The sequence below is a fragment of the Cervus canadensis genome, chromosome 7 (genome assembly GCF_019320065.1).
Source record: "Cervus canadensis isolate Bull #8, Minnesota chromosome 7, ASM1932006v1, whole genome shotgun sequence".
Classification (NCBI taxonomy): domain Eukaryota; kingdom Metazoa; phylum Chordata; class Mammalia; order Artiodactyla; family Cervidae; genus Cervus; species Cervus canadensis.
The window spans coordinates 49,896,251-49,914,335 of NC_057392.1; positions in this window are offsets into that span (position 1 = coordinate 49,896,251).

Here is an 18,085-nt window from a genome sequence, read left to right on the forward strand (position 1 = left end):
ACCGTTTGATAGGAGAAGCTGCAAAGTGTTTGTGATCTACCATGGTAGATACATTTAATCTACCATACTTCTTGAACTGCCTCTGCTCTGGGTATGCTGTGTGATCTTATAAGATTCTATGGTCCTGGTTAGGACCCATGTGATACATTTCTATACCTGTGAAGAAGGGTTTATGTGGACACTGGCTGCCTGCTGCATCCATCCCCATTTTTCTTTTTGGGGGAGGGGGTGCCTACTCCATTTCCACACAGTCTCATGCTGTAGGGGAAACCGGTCTCTTTGTTGATAGGGCTGATCAGTCTAATGGATCACTGACTGGCCCAGGAATTCAGGCCACCAATAATCTCATGGCATTACCTGCTCAGAAATTGGTTAGGAAAAGGCATGTATAGGCATACCTCAGAGATATTGCAGGTTAGATTCCAGATCACTGCAATAAAGTGAGTATTGCAATAAAGCAAATCATACACATTTTTTGGTTTCTCAGTACATATAATAGTCATGCTTATATTATACTGTGGTCTAAAAAAACACTGTTAGTGTGTTAGTCACTCAGTTGTTTCTGACTCTTTGCAACTCCATGGACTATAGCCCACCAAGCTTCTCCATCCATGGGATTTTCCAGTCAAGAATACTGGGGTGGGTTGCCATTTTCTTCTCCAGGGGATCTTCCTGACCCAGGGATCGAACCCGGGCCTCCTGCATTGCAGGCAAACTCTTTACCGTCTGAGCCACATACCTTAATTTTAAAATATCTTATTGTTAAAAATGTTAATTATCATCTGACAATACACAGTTGCCACAAATCTTCAATTTATAAGAAAAAACAAAAACAAAAATCAGTAACTGTGATGCTCAATAAAGTAAGATATAATAAATAAGGCCTGCCTCTTATCAAGTACAGGCCAATGAGACATAGGAAATTTTTCTAAGGACTTCTAGGAAAGAATTTTCCTCATGTTTAAGAAAACTACTGAAAAGGAAAATTTCTCTTCTGTTGTATGTACATAGAAGTGAGACTTGGAACTGTTGACATCTTGTTATCAAACTAAGAATGAAGCCATAGTAGAAAGGAGGGCAAAACCCAGGGAACCAGAGGGAAGAGGAGCAGGAATCCTAGTCCCTCCAGCCTGATCCCTGGTCTCTAAGACTGGGCTTGCTTCAGGTCCATGAGCCAATAACTCCTCTTTATTAGTTAAGTCAATTTCAGTGAGCTTTTCTGATACTTGCAGTTAGAAGTACCATAAATGACCTAGGGCCTGAAAATGTTAGATGACCAACCTAGCTACTCTGTTAGTGGGCTACAAATCAGATATTAGCTTTCTGTCTTTTTTTTTTTTGCCGCACCTTGCAGCTTGCAGGATCTCAGTTCCCCAACCAGAGACTGAATCCACCCTCTGGCAGTGAAAGCCTGGAACCTTCAACTTGCAAACTTTCACAGTTGCAGACATGCATTTGCATGTCCATTCACATAAGTTAGTTCTATTTGAGGAGGCACTGTTAGTTTTTGAGACACAGGACCCAAACATAGAATGGTACACAAAAGTTGCAACAGTCTTTCATGCTACCATGTCATTTATGATAGGAAGAAAAGAGCTACCACCCAGATGTCACTGGGTCATTTTTTCAAGAGGGTAGATAGAATTGAATCCAGCAAGGAACCAGAACCTTTGCCATCAGCATGAGGCCTGAGTGAAATTGCAACTTGCCATCTATCTCCTATTGCTGACAATCCTTCAGTATCATCCCATTTCTCATCGCCTATCCCTCCTCCAGTCAGTAACTCTTCTTACCTGTCAGTGGATGCCAGGCTAATACAGGCCAGCTGTTGTACTGTACTACTGTACCTTTCAAGGTACTGCACTAAAAGATTAGACATGTTTTCTTTACCTTTTCGTGTATTATTGTGGAAAGTATTATAAACCTATTACAGTATAGTACTATATGGCTGGTTGTGTTAGGTGGGTACCTAGGCTAACTTTGTTGGACTTAAAAACAAATTGGGCTTTCAAACATGCTCTCAGAACAGAACTCATTTGTATATAGAGGATTTACTGTATTGGCTTTTAAAAGAGAATAATAACTAATGTATTTTTTGTTTTGCTTTCCTAGAGAGTGGTGAAATAGAAGATTTATTTTGTCAGAATGAAATGAGAAATACCTTTGAACATCATCTGCTCAACCAGCTTACTCAACAGATAAGGAAACTGAGATCGGGACACTTCAGTACAAATACGCCTCAGATTTCCTGATGCTCTTCACTGCGTCCACAAGTGTACATTCACACGCACTGGGGCATGGGGACCACCATGATAGGCATACTACAAATGTGAACTTCAGAACAACCACCTTGGAAATCTGTTTGGCAATTTCTTAAAAAATTAAACATCATTTACCCTGGTCCACCAATTCCACCCCTAGATATTTACCCTGGAGGAATGAATTTACATGACTTCTAGAGAAGGTTTATGGCAACTTAGATTCATAATTGCTAAAAAGTGGATACATCCCAAATGTCCAAAAATGGGTAAATGGATAAACAACAAATTATGGTATTTGTGGTATATCCGTCCAATAAAATACTACACATAGAGAAAGAAAAAAAAGGAATTAACTGCTGATGCATGCAACAACTTGCATGAATTTCAAAAGCATACTGAGTGAAGGCAGTCAGACACAAAAGAGAATATGTGGTATTCCATTTGTATGAAGTTCTAGAATAGCAGCTTCTACCTGTGGTGAGGGAAGTCAGCCCCGTGGTTGATTGCTCCATGCTGAGTGTATGTGCGTGCAGGGATATTGACTAGGAAGGGGAAAGGAGGATGTTTCTGGGGGGATAGAAATGTTCTGTGTCTTGATCAGAGTCTGGGACCCGTGACTGTGTTCATTTGTCAAATCTGATCAAGCACTTAAGATCTTAGTATTTGACTGCATGTAACTTATGATGCAAAGCATTTTTAAAAAACAAATTTCTAGCCACAGACTGGAAGGTACAATGTTAACACTCAATCTGGTTAAGAAGAAGGCGAATGAGCCGAGGATGGTCAGGCTACTGGAATGACTCTGTCATGGTGTATCCTGGAATCCGGAGCTTGGGAAAGTGCTGCTTGTTCCCGCTGTGCTTCCTGTGTAGGCTGCCAGCCCCCAGCTGTCAGGCTGGGCCCAACCTCAGCTGCTGTAATAGCAGGTTGGGAGGGCCATTTCCTCCCAGCCCTGTGGCCACACCACAGGGACCAGCCATACCCCACCCCCCGGCCTGCTTCCCCAACTACTGACTGCGCTCACCAAAGAACCTGCCTTTTCCTCACTCTCACATACCCTCCTAGAGCCCTCCTTGCTCTCAGGCAGCACTTGCCATCACTCAAGCTTCACGGGTGATAAACACTGGCTTTCTGACATTCCCAGACTGCTCCACTGGATCACTGCAGCCAGGCTTTCTTTCTTTTTTTTTTTTTTAATTACCATTTGTGTTTTCTTCATATTTCCTGCCAGATTGTCAAATCAGGGTCTCTCCAGATGCCAACATCTGGTATTAAATTGCATGTCTGGGTAATCTTCCAAAACAATGTTTTTTAAGAGTCAAGGAACTTCTTTTGTTCACATTCTTCATCTGTTCAAATCGTATCATGTTCTCACACTGATTTCTCCACTAAAATATATCTTTCAGGAGGTCAAAGCTGGCCTGTGTAAGACAGGTCTAATGCTGGCATTAGCCTACAGGTTGCTTGGAGGATATGTGATCTGTTGCTTTTTTTTTTTTCTTTGTGGTTCCCTTCTCCTTTTCTATTTTTAAAAAAATTAATAAATCACAAACAAACCTTTCATTGACTAAGCATGAAATGAATTCAGCTTTTCCTTTATTCCAATGTTTATATTTTTAATGTAAAATGAAATCTCTAAGAAGCCAGACATATGGTACCCAGACGAAGTCCGCTTGTCTGAATCTAGGCCTGGATGTGCTTTTAGAATGTTGCGGCCGCATGCAGTGCGTGTTCCCCAGCTGGGAATGTATGCCTAGGGTGGGGAGGACCCACAGCTTGCTTCCTTGTGCTTTTCCTATCACTGTAGGGACATTCCTCCTTGCTAGGATCAGGAAATGAGGATGCCCAGGTGCACACCTAGCTGGGGGTGTAAGTGTCAGTACCTGCCCGAGAGATGGAGACACACTTCCAGTCCCAGTGCTGCCATTCACTCATAGGGAAGTCTATTCCCCTCTCTTGGCTTCCACCCACTTGAGCCTTGGCATGGATCCATTAGTTTCAATCTCAATGTGTTTTTTTGGGCCGGTTCAAGGGGATGGAACGTTGGTGGGGGAAATGGAAGAAATGCCCTAGGGAGTGGGCTCCTGGCCACCTCCTGTTTCTCCTGCAGTCAGAGCCAGTTCACTTTGTTCTGTTTTATATCTTGGGCTTACATGTAAACCCAGGCAAAACAACAACAAAACAAGCCCTTTTTGGTCCATGTCTAGCCCTAAGGCTGGATATGTGAGGATTCATGTTTCCTTCTTGGAGCTGAGCCATGGGGGACAACCTGCCTGATGATCAGAGCCCACGACCACTATGCAGGAGACCGTACAGGTTCGGAGTGATCCTGTGAGCTGAGCTAATTCAGCATGTACACTCTCTGGGAAGTACCCCTTCCCTCCCCCTTCTCTCCCTCCCCCACCCCTTCCTTCTGCCCTTCCTTCCTTCCCTCCTCCCTTCCCTTCTTTCTCCCAGAGCACTTCCTGGGGTTTGGCCTGCATGATCCAGATCTTTCAGTGGCAGTAAATTCCTTTCACACTTTGAGCTCTTTCCAAGTGAATTTGGAGGTGAGGGTTCCCAGCCTCCTGTCTAGACACCATTTCAATGTGCAGATGGAGTCGGGCCTGCCTGGGATTCTCCCACGAGCCGACCTGGGCCCATCTGTGGTTTCATCAGTCTATAAGGAGCCAAGTGCGACTGCCCACCAGAGGGTTTTCAAGCAGGCAGCTGTTCTAAACTGCCTTCTGCCAGGAATGAGAAGTGCTGAATCAGCAAAAATTAGGTGCCTTGAGAAGAGACTGGGAATAACATGAACTTAAAAACGCAGCACAGTCCTACCACAAAACAAACGTGGAACAAAAGGTTAATTCCACGGATAAACAGCTCTCGGTGGTACTTGGCTCAGCAGCTGGTTCCCATTTCGTGATGCCATTCTGCCAGATGTTCGCTTCTATTAATACATGTTGCTAAAGCCAAGATGAAACGCAGAACTGGAAGGCTGCGCGCATTGCTGGCAACACCATGTGGCAACACGCAGGAACAGAGAAAGCTCTGAGAGTGTCCTATGGGGGGCCGCTTGTTTCCAGAAAGACTCAGGGCCACGAGGGGGGCCCCTGTGCATGCTGTTTGTGCCCCGTGAGACAGTGACTGGCCTGGGACATCATTTAACAGAAACAAATAAGAGAAGAGTGAGGCTCACCTGACTTTCCACCCCTTACCTGTATTGACATAATTTAAGAGACGGAGGTTAAGATCACTCTCTGAGTTTCTTCAGTCTGGGGATCTCAGACTCTGTCTCTTGTAGTGTTTCCCTCTGTACACAAAGTTTCCCCATCAATCACTCAATTATTCATCCTGTGACGATGCATCTCCCTTAGGTTAGGCACTAATTGCATCCTATTTTATTTAGTGGCATGGCCCCCTGTGTTTCCTGAGGGCAAGACCAAGATGAATTCATCTTTGTAGATTCTGTAAGTTATTAAATATATGTTCCTGTGATGAGTCATAGTCAGAAGGCTCGGTTTTAGTTTCCTGGTTCCCTGTCTGAGAGACATAGCTCCTGTCTGGTCCTATTTGAACACTGGATGGTAAGGGTGTGAGCCTGGGCGCTCTGCAGTCTGCAGACAGAAAGAACAAAGCTGCTGCTCTAGAGGTGTTCTCCATCATGTTGAAAACTGTGTCCAATCTCATTGTCCGCAGCAGCAGGTAGCTGTGAAAGGCGGTCGAGGCCCCCATTGTGACTGCCTTGGCTGCAGGTGAAAGGTCACTTCGCAGGCAAGGCTCTGACCCTTAACTTTTTTGTTGCGAGTGTCACAAGGTAAATTAATCAGATTTATGGCATTAAGCTCTGCCAATATCTTTATCCTCTCAGCTCTTTTTCTCTAGCAAAACTCTCTCTCCTCGGGAAAAAAAAATCTTTTTTTCTTTCCCCTGTGCAAGGGGAAAAAAATGCTTTTTGTTTCTCTCTCACAGCTTTCTCTAAAAAGTGAACATGGTTGGACACATGTGGATAAGGCACAGAAAACAGCGTGTTCCCTTCCTCCCTAGAATAGCCGGAGGAACCTTCCTGTAAGTGAACTTTCCTGGCACTTAATCTAATGCCCCAGAGCATGAGGACAATGAGAAGGCAGGTTTTGCTGGTGGTGATAGGCTTCAGTCCTCTTCTTTGACCAGAGTAACTCGGGAAAAGTCCATTAACGAGATGTCACCAGGGAGGATGTGGGTGTGTTTCATCTGGACCTGGCCCGAGGGCAGTCCGGGAACCAGAGCAGCATTTCCGAGGGGCAGGCAGGTTGGAAGCAAAAGAGCAGAGACTCTCTTGGTCCCCAAGCCTGAGGTTGGAAGCCGCCTCCCAGCAGGACCGGGAGGGAGGCTGTGGAGGCCGCAGGTGCTTTTTAGGCAGCCTTGCAGGAGAGCGCCAATTTCCTGCTGCTAGAAATTTGTCTGCAAATTTTTTCTCATTCAGAAGTGACGGGGTCCAGGAGACACTGGCTAGATATGATAACTTGATCAAGGCTTGTGAGGGCGACCCAGTGCCTGGGAACTGGCTGGAAGAGCATGTGCGCCCCTCTAACCTTTAACCAGGGGGAACTGATGGGTTGCAGCTGGCAGGATTCATCCCCCTAAGCTTGAAAGGGTCAATGTTTTAGACTCAGAGCCCTCGAAGTACAGTGTCTTTGCAGAAAAAGGGAAGTTGAGTGATGAAGGATCATTCCCTCACATGAATTAGGAATGTAAAATAAGGATTGGGTCCTATTGACTCAGCTAGCATTTCCTGGGCACCTACTATGTACTAAGCCCAATTTTAGACAGTGGATATAGCAGGGAATGCCTCAAGGAAAGTTCCTGCTTTCATGGAACTTACAGCCTGTTTGCGAGAGACTGACAGTAAATAATCATGATTTTCTCATTTGTCAAGGGTTTAAAATGCTATAAAGAACAATCAACCAGGATCAAAGGATAAAGTAGGATGATGAGGGGGGAGTGATACTGGATAGATACAGTGGATAGGAACATTCTTTCTGATAATATGACATGACCTGAATAATTGGAGAGCACAGCCTATTGATAACTGGAGTCAGGCCTTCCTGAAAGAGGATTTAGCACGTGTTAAGGCCCCTGGGGTGGGAGTATGTTCCATGTGTTCAAGGAATATTCTTTTACAGTTATGTTTTACTTCTGAATGCAAAAACAAAGTCACTTCTTAATGATGATAATAACAGTGCTACTTTTGTGACAGTATTGTTATGAGGATTAAATGAAATGATGCTTATTACACATTGCATAGTGTCTTTGCATAGTAAGAGTTTAATAAATGTTAACTGCCTTTATAGTTATATTTAGTGTTTATAAGGATTTGACAGTTACAATAATGAAGGATATGGATAAATCAATAAATAAATGAAGGATGTGAAGTCCACAGAAGGGAAATGATTATCCCAAGTTTATACTGCAGGTCAGTGGCAACTGGAAGCAGCCCGGGTCTCTAAGGCTGACGTACAGAGTCACCCAGGAGACCTTCTGATCTGAATGGGACTTTACCTGAGTGAGAATAAATTGATACCGTATTAAGGCACTGAGATTTGGGTGTTATTTGTTATGGCAGCTAACTTTACTTAACCTGACTAATACAAAGGATCATGAAAAGGGCAAAATGACCGAGACTGTGCCCCTCAAATAGCAGAGCTCATGGCTTTTGGAGGAGAAACTGTGTTACCCTGAGAAGGTAGTAGAAGAAGAAACTATGAAGTCTTGCTTCTTGGGGTTCATTTAGACCTGGTTCTTCACAGGTTATTTTGATTTTCCATCATTGGACATGACTCTTCTTAAGCTGCATCATTTATAACAGGGGACCTTACATGCTGCTGAATGTTATCACTTTGAAAACAGGATACTCTTCGAGGAGGGTGGGAACTAGAGGAAAGACAAAGTGAAGAATGAATAAATACAACATCATCACATATAATGTCCTTGACCCTCCATCTCACCTCCAGAATTTTCACTGGTTACCAGGGTCTCTCCACAATCCCAGCCCCTGTACCATAGTTACACTGGACCCTGAATTTGTCTGGATTTTTTCAGCACCTACCAGTGCTGATTTTGCTCCTACCAGTCCCTCTGCCTGCGACATGCCCATCTACTTCTTTGGCAAAACCCTATTTATTCTTCAAAGCGTTGTCTGAATGTCACCTCCTCCAGGAAGCCTTCTCCCTTCCCTAGTCAAAATTCAGCATTTCATGCCCTGCACTCCCACAGAAGATCTGTGTTGACTAGTGGCCACGTTTTGCCTTTTTTTCCACTTGTCTTTGTGTACACCTGGCTCCCATGTGTGACAGCATGCTTCCCAAGGCCAGGTGTCGGACCTCATTGCTCCCCAAACAGACCAGAGGCAGGATTCCATTTGGAAAGAGATGAAATAAAACAATATTTCCTATTTTTTTTAAAAAAAAGATAATTTAAAATGGCAGGGGAAGCATGCTGAGAAAATCCTCTTTAGAAATTATTGGTATTACCTCTTACAAACATTTTCACCCTCATATACACACATCTTCCATTGGGCCCCTCAATTCCATGGGCAGACGGAGAGTGATGGCGTATTTTGCTGTTGCCTTTATGTTAATGTTGAAACTCCTCTTCTCTGCTCACCCCCATCAATTATTGAATGCTTAAAAAAAAAAAACCTACCCCAGCAGATGTGTGCGAGCTGTTTGATCTTGAGACTGAATAGGAACGAAAGTATCCGAGACTCAGATTATGGTGCAGAAGAGAAAAAAAATCTTAACAGGAGCTCTGTGAAGGAGAAAGTTTAGCTTTGATCTTACTATTGAATTTTGCTAGTGGGGGTGTGTGTTTATATCTATTCCTATTTATCTTTTTAGCTCCAAAATTCTGCTGCTATGTCTGCCTTTTGTAACACTACAGAAAGGAGTTTTGTCTGGTTCTGGGCAATGCGATTTAAGTCATTTAAGGTAAGAATTTAATTTCTCTGGGAAATAAGGAGAGGACTGTAGCTTAATTTATGGATATCTTTTCCTTTAAAGGATTCGAAAATAATTGGGGCCACTTTATCTCAAACCAAATGGAAAAGAGGCCTATTAAAAAGTAGAGAGGCTGTGCTTCCAGACGACGAAGTCTGACTTTTTCGTTTAATTCCTAATTTGCACATCTTCCTCACTAAAGAAAGTCCAGACCTTAGAAAGCAATCTGACCTTGGTAATCTAGAAGGAGGGAATTAAAGTACATTTGTTAATAGTTAAATTCTATTTTGTAGAAGTTTCCCATGAACAAGATCTCTTCTTTTTAAAAATTTGATAATTTCAAAAGTTAATATAGCTTGAGAAATTAAAAATAACTTCTTATTGAAGGATAGTTGATTTACAGTGTTTCAGGTATACTGCAAAGTAATTCAGTTTTGCATATATAGACACAAAGAATTACTTTTTTCAGGTTCTTTTTCATTATACATTATTATAAGACATAGAATATAGTTACCTGTGCTATACAATAGGTCCTTGTAACTTGAATAATTTTAAAAGACACCTTCTCTGATATGCTGATAATTTACTATAATGACACTGGAGTGACACAAGAATTTTAGTTGTTCATGCAACTTGTGGAATTGTGGATTTTTAATGCATTGTAGTATGAAATGCAGGCCATCCAATCTCACTACTGATTTTCCCTCTTGATTTGAGGACTGCCGAAATGCTTATTATAACCTTCCTGTCCTTGCATGCATTCTTCAGTCTATGTATTCATTCATTTAGTCAATATTTATTGAACCTACTACGTGCCAGACACATTGCTTACACACATCTAATCTGCAGCAGGCATTAAAAAAGCAGATGTTTATCTGCATCTCAAGTCATAAACCAGCAAGAGTTCCTAAATTAGGTACACAGAATCCTCCTAGACAGCTATTCTCAGAATTTGTTTTACTTAGTTTTCCTAGGTATTTATTTAGTGTAAGCCAAATATAAAGCACCATGCTAAGCACTGGCATGAACAGGGAGATGGATCATAGACAAACTGTCTTTTCTAAGTGACTTGGGGGTTGGTGAGGGACACACAGAAGTATCACCAGGAAATGAATAGGTGTGAGAGGATGGAGTGGGGGCAAACTCTCAGAGAAAGGAGATCCTTGGGGCCTGGGGCTAAGGTTGGAACTTGCCAGCTTCTAAATATCAAGTTGGAATGTCAGCATTCTGGTGTGGAAGGAGATCCTTGGGCTGTGAAAGGCACTTGGGAACCCTTCTTGGCCAGTCCAAGATGGGAGCTCACACTCTGAGAGCACCTTTTGCCTGCAGGAGCTCCAATACTTTGGCCACCTGACGTGAAGAGCTGACTCATTGGAAAAGACCCTGACGCTGGGAAAGATTGGAGGCAGGAGGAGAAGGGGACGAGTGAGGATGAGATGGTTGGATGGCACCACTGACTCAATGGACGTAAGTTTGAACAAACTCCGGGAGATGGTGAAGGACAGGGAAGGCTGGCATGCTGCAGTCCATGGGATCACAAAGAGTTGGACACAACTTCGCAACTGTACAATAGTAAAGTCTGCAAAATGGTGGGATGTAGTTCACAATGTTCCTGAAGACTCCGGAGAGTATCAATTCCCAGTTAAATGAAGGTGCCACTAGGAGAAAAACTGATAACCACCCCCCAAACACACACCCTAAAAAGACTTTCTAAAGACTTGTGTGGTTGACATAATCAGGAGCGTGCCACTTAAACTCTAATTTGTGAAACAGAGGTCTCAGGGTTGTTTTGTGGATTAAGTAACATGGTGTTAAGTGTTTGGCATTATGCCTGTCAGCTGTGCATGTGTGCTAAGTCACTTCAGTCATGTCCGACTCTTTGCGACCCTATGGACTGTAGCCCACCAGGCTCCTCTGTCCATGGGATTCTCCAGGCAAGAATACTGGAGTGGGTTGCCATGCCCTCCTCTAGGGGATCTTCCCAACCCAGGGATCGAATGCAGGTCTCCCACATTGCAGGCAGCTTCTTTACCATCGGAACCACCAGGGAAGCCCAAGAATACTGGAGTGAATAACCTATCCCTTCTCCATGAGAACTTCCCAACTCAGGAATCGAACCCTAGTCTCCTGCATGACAGGTGGATTCTTTACCAGCTGAGCTACCAGGGAAGTCCATGCCTGTCAGGTAGTAGGTGCTTATTCAGTTCAGTTCAGTCACTCAGTCGTGTCCGACTCTTTGTGACCCCATGAATTGCAGCACACCAGTCCTCCCTGTCCATCACAAACTCCCGGAGTTTACTCAAACTCATGCCCATCGAGTCGGTGATGCCATCCAGCCATCTCATCCTCTGTCGTCCCCTTCTCCTCCTGCCCCCAATCCCTCCCAGCATCAGGGTCTTTTCCAATGAGTCAACTCTTCGCATGAGGTGGCCAAAGTATTGGAGTTTCAGCTTCAGCATCAGTCCTTCCAATGAACACCCAGGACTGATCTCCTTTAGGATGGACTGGCTGGATCTCCCTGCAGTCCAAGGGACTCTCAAGAGTCTTCTCCAACACCATAATTCAAAAGCATAAATTTTTCAGTGCTCAGCTTTCTTCACAGGCCAACTCTCACACCCATACATGACCACTGGAAAAACCTAGCCTTGACTAGACGGACCTTTGTTGTCAAAGTAATGTCTCTGCTTTTTAATATGCTATCTAGATTGGTCATAACTAGTACCAGCAATTTTCCCGCTTCTTATATATATTTCTAGTGCCTTTCATTGGGTTTCAATAGGTGCATATAGCTTTTATCTTATGATAGAAGTTGATGTTTTCAAATTTTCTCTTTTTTAAAATCTTTTAAAGATTATTTATATTTTTATTTGTTTGCTTATTTTAATAAAGGTATACTTGATCAATGTTTCTTTTTAAACATATCAAGATCTGTAAGTCCTTCCACACTGGCAGTGTCAGGGGTGGTCTCTTTGATAAGAGTGCCTCTTTGTCACATTGCATATACCCACAGGCCCAGTGTAGCTAACAGGTCCCCTTCCATGCCCCCTGGCCACCCCACCCCACCACCGCACTGTGGTCCTGAGGGTGTGATGCCCTCGGTTACCGGGCACTCCGATTACAGGCGTGTGTTGGAGAGGCCTGCATGCCCATCAGGGCCCGCCTTGGGAACGACTGCCTTCACTGGGTGGGTCTCTCACAGACACCTCTTTGAACCTGTGCCTTCCTGCCTCCCTCCCTCGTGGGTGCACACAGTGCATCTGCCCCTCCCCGCCTCCCAGAGCTGGGCTTCTTGAAGTCATTACCTAAGGTCATTCTCTTTGGCCTTTACAACTACACCTAATCAAACTGTGGTCTCCACTGTTTTTCTGAGCGTTTGAACTCCCCTAGTCTCTCTAAGAAAACTTTCACATTTCCTTTCATCTCTCTTAAGGTTTACACATCTGGATTTCTCCTGCTTGTGTCCAGTCAAAGCCAGCCAGCCTGGAGAGGTAGGGCACATCTCCTGCTTTGCCTGTGGGCTCCATCCACTCACATCTGGGAACGGCGCCTCGTTCTGCTTTGAGACGCCATCCAGCATCCACTGCAGGCAGTGCTGTAGGGGCTCTGGGAACCATCAATCAAGGAGGCCTGCCTTCCATTGGCCAGGTCTTGACATGTGACTATGCCTTAACCAATCAGATTCTCTCTTGCAAATTTTCATCTTGGATGGTCATGTGCAAGCTCTGGAAAGCCGCTAAAGACCTAATCCTATCAGCAAGCAGCTCCCTGACCAGACCATCCATTAGTTCCTGTTCCCTAGGGCCTTCCTGGTGTCTTGACCATTCTGAGACTGATTTTCTGATTCTGTAAGTGGTCCTATCCTTTCTACTAAGTTCGTTTTGTGTTTGAGAGATTTCATCTCTCTTGCAGTCAAAGAATTCTGATAGTGTAGGTCAGTCCAAATAGTTACATTTCTAAAGTTTGGTTTATGTGATTAATCTTGGCTGACCCACAGTGAAACCTAAAAATCTTTTCTGTTTTGAAACAAAGGCTTTGGGAACTGTGTTTTAGAGTGTACTTCCTGTTCTCTTGAATAAAAATCGACTTTTAATCTCATGGTAAAGTGTAGCTACCGGTGATGCATAAGAGAGGCTGATACATCTAAACTGTGTCTTAAACCAGTGCTTTGCAAACATTTTTGTGCATAAGTATAAGAAAATGTCAGTGGAAGAGCATGTTCCTTATCAGCACACTAAACCACAGGATTAACAATTTTCTAGCAAAAGCAATCACATTTATTAATGTTCCTCATGGAACTGTGGTCTAAAAAAATAAACTTAACCGTTAAAAAAAAGAATCATCTGGAGAGTTTGTTTAAAATTTAAATCATTGGGAACCATGCTGGGGGTTCTTATTCAGCAGGTCTGGGGGAGGGGGACCCTGAAATTGGAATTGTGAATAAATTCCTAGGTGGTGCTGAGACTGCTGATCTAAGGACTACATTTGGAGTAGCAAATCCTTAAATAATACCTTTTCCCCAAGCAAGAGAGACTTTGTAGGGCCGGAAGAACTTCACTGGCTTGTTAAAATTAAAAGACGAGAGAAAAAATAAATAAATAGAAGACGAGAGAAATGAGAATTGCCTTTGCATGGGAACTTTATAGAGATGTTTTCGACCTCAGTAACAAGCTTTGTTCATCGAGCCCTGAGCAGGATGAGATGATGGCTGGGTTAGATGGTCTGTTCAAGGGCAGGGTGTCTTCATGAGTCAGTCTGGCACCACCCCCACCCCCACCCCCCAGAGCTTCACAAACTGCTGGGCAGAATGTCTAATGCTACTTCAGTGGAAAGTTAAAAAAAAAAAAGCAAGTAATAGCACAGGATCAGAGGAGATGCAAGACTGCCCCCTGGGACTATGGAGCAGTGACCACAGCTAAAGTTGTGACCTAGAGCTGAGCCTGCTCCTCACTGTGTCCTCAAGGGACCTCATTCCCACCTCCAGCACCATCCTCACCTTTTTCCCACACCTAGCTCTGAGCTTACCTCTATCCAGATGCCTTCCCTGCTATCTTTATTCTGCATCATCCCAACAGCTACATACTGATCTTTGAAAACTTTTAAAATACAGCTTTGATCCTACTAACAGTCCCTCCTTCTCTGTCCCTTGTTGCACTCCTGCAGCTTTTTTTTTTTTCTATCTCATTTAACCCTTGCAACAACTTTATGAGGTAGCACTAGTGGTAAAGAACCTGCCTGTCAACGCAGGAGACTCAAGAGACGCAGGTTCAATCCCTGGGTCAGTAAGATCCCCTAGAGGAGGGCATGGCGACCCACTCCAGTATTCTCGCCTGGAGAATCCCCATGGACAGAGGAGCCTGGCAGGTCCAAGAGTTGGACATGACTGAAGCGACTTAGCACACATCACACACATTATTACCCCAGTGTATAGGTAAGGAAACATAGTCTAAGAAGCAGTTTGCCTTAAATAAACAACTTAGGAAAAATTAGAGGCAGAATTTGAAACCTGTTCTGTGTGACTCCAAAACCTAAGCCACCCTGACATTCAACCTCAGTTCTGTGTGAGTGAATGCCCTCTTGTATGTGTCGTAGTATTTGCTCTCCCTGCCCAATGGAACGCTCACCTAGGCAGGTTCTGGGTGCTTTGGGAGAATATTCTAGTGGTTCTCTTCCAGGCTCACATTTTATGGCGTGCTTAGAGCTGCATTTCTTTCCAGAGTAATCATTCAAGAGATATTATTTACCACTGACGTGTTGTTCACTGACATTTCTGAACATCGGCAGGGGGAGGCATATTGCTGGAAGCAGGAAGCATTTTTTCCTACTTACCAATCAGCTGTGTTTTCCATTCATATCTGTGAAACAGATTAAAAATCTGACTCCCAAGAGGAATAAAGAGCTCATTATTCTACATCATCTATTAAAAGTCTGTTTTGTGCAGAGCATGAGACTGGATCTAAAATGAGCCACAGAGGACCCTGATTTGGGAGGCTGTGGGCCCAGGGTGTGCTAGATGTAGAGATGGGGGAAGCAAGGCCAACAAAGGAGAGCAGGCAGAAAGCAGGGGGAAGCTGGGCTGGAGAAAGTATCATGACGGTGGCTCTGGTCCCTGGACTGGTCTTCATGCTGGATCTAAAAGTCCATGGCAAACACGGCTGCCCGCCTGGGAGAGATTTACTGCAGTTGGGCCTGGATGGTAAGGGGCTGCAAGTGGGTGAGTGTCAGCTCCGCTAATACAGGTGCTTGATTCACTCAGCACAGGAGGTCAGGCTGAGAAGGCATGGGAAATATTCACTCATTCATTCTTTCATTCATTTGTGCATTCAACAAATATTTACTGAGTACAGAACTTGCACTGAGAATGCAGCCATGGAGATTGGAGCAGAGGCAGGTGTTAAATAGCAATGGCACAGGGGTGACTCGCGCCCTGTAGTGATCAATACTATGACAAAGATGAACACAGACAGGAGGGCTCCAGCTCTGTGGTTGGGTAGGGTGTCAGTACCCTGAGCCAAAGGTCAGGAGTTCAAGACCAGGCTGTAAGTACAATGTCCTCTGTGCCAGGGGTTCATTTGGATCAGATGAGACAAGAGCTTTTTGGAGGTTCAAACCCTGCTTGTCCCTTGAGGAACAAACCATCTAATTGTAGAGACAGACTCTGTGCCCTTGCTAAAAAAGAGTGTGGTGTGTTGAGTGAGAACTAGATTTAGAACCAGAAGAACTGCTGTCTGGTCCCAGTCATTCCTTGTTCCTATAGTGTGGCTTTGAGCAAACTGCTTAAGTTTTAAGAGATTTGAACTCTTCAAGCCTCAGTTTACTCATTTGTAAATGGAAGAAACATTTACTGCTCTGTCTGCTTTATAAGATTCCTGAGTGAAGATGTGAAAGGGTTTGGTAAAGCAGCGGATCTTGATGAGCAGACAGACCACACACACACCCTGAGCTTAACGAGCCCAGGATGTTTAAGGCCAAGTTCAGAGCTGGGTGCTCATGCAGCCCTGAAAGGGCTGGGTCTGGAGAGATTGCCATGAGCGGTCTTCAGAGGGATGAGTGTGGCATGGGGAAGAAGGAAGTGGCTTGACACGGACCTTCCATGTGGGGGGCGTGTGTGAAGGTCAGTCAGGACGGAGGAGTCCTGACGGGACTGCCAGAGAGACGTTTGGCTGGTCAAGAGCCTCAGCGGTGAGTATTGAGTCATGAGGGGAGCTGTGTAGGTGGAAGGAACTAGCTGGTGAGGAATCTTGAAGCACACAATCATCTCCTTACTTTATTTATGGTCCCAGTTTAGTTAAATCTCATTTAAAACATTAAGATAAATCATTTTTGTGATTTAAATAAATCATAGATTTTTTTTTCTCATAGAGATTTAATTCTTTTTTTTTTTTTTAGAGATTTAATTCTATCACAAAGAAGGGAGCCTGACTTTTCTACATGTAAGATGTAAAGAGATCAGATGGGGTTGGGAATATGGGCTACTCTTTCAAGAAAAGCAAAGTCAGAATCCCCACCTTAAACTGTATAAAAGATGAGTTTTAGATGGATTGAAGTCTTAGATGGGAATGGTAAAATGATAAAACTATAAAAGATCTACAGAAGGAAAGGTGAGAGAATATATTTGTGGCCTTGGGGTGGAGAAAGACTCTTAAAGAAGGATCCAGAAGTGCAAACATATTAGTGATGGATTTGGCTACATCAATGTTAAATTTCTGTGTTCAACAAAGGATGCATTAGATAAAGATTTAAGAAGGGCAACAGGTGAAGGGAAAATGTTTGCAGTGCCTTAAACTAATGGAAGTCAATAGGACAAGCAAGGAACTCCTGTAGACCAGAAAGAAAAAGATGGGAAATCCAGTGGAAAAATGATCACAGCCTATGTGGGAGCAAGTCCCAGAGGGGAAAATTTTAGATTAATAAGTACACAAAAAGTAAAATTACAAAATCTATTTATACTCACAAAGTTTGCAAACACTAGAATATCAGATCATAAATACTGGTAAAGATGTGAGTAAATAGGCACCCACAAGCATTGCAAATACACATTTCAGATAGCAAATTTCAGGAATAGACAAAATGTGGTATAATACAATGGAATATTATTCAAACTTAAAAAGGGTGAAATGAAATTTTGACACCTGTTACACCATGGGTGAACTCAAAAGACTATATGCTAAGTGAAATAAGGCAGACACCAAAGGACAAATGTTGTTTAATTCCCGTTGTATGAGGTACTTAGAGCAGTCAAATTCATAGAGACTGAAAGTACAGTTTGTGGTTGCTGGACCTGGTGGCAGGGGGGAATACAGTTAGTGTTTAATGGAGAGTTTCAGGTGGGGAAGATGAAAGAATTCTGGAGATGGATGGTGGTGATGGCTGCACAACAAATGTGAATGTACTTAATGCCATTGAACTGTACACATAAAACTGGTTAAAATGGTAACGTTTATGTTATGTATATTTTACCACAATAAAAAATATTTTTAGGATGTTAGAGTCCCTTGGACTGCAAGGTGATCCAACCAGTCCATTCTAAAGGAAATCAGTCCTGAGTGTTCATTGGAAGGACTGATGTTGAAGCTGAAACTCCAATACTTTGGCCACCTGATTCGAAAAACTGACTCATTTGAAAAGACCCTGATGCTGGGAAAAATTGAAGGCGGGAGGAGAAGGAGACGACAGAGGATGAAGTGGTTGTATGGCATCACTGACTCAATGTGGACATGAGTTTGAGTAAACTCTAGGAGTTGGTGATGGACAGGGAGGCCTGGCATGCTGCAGACCATGGGGTTGCAGAGTCAGACACGACTGAGTGACTGAGCTGAACTGAACTGAAGACACTTGTCTGGAATTTTCAGATCATATGATGCAATG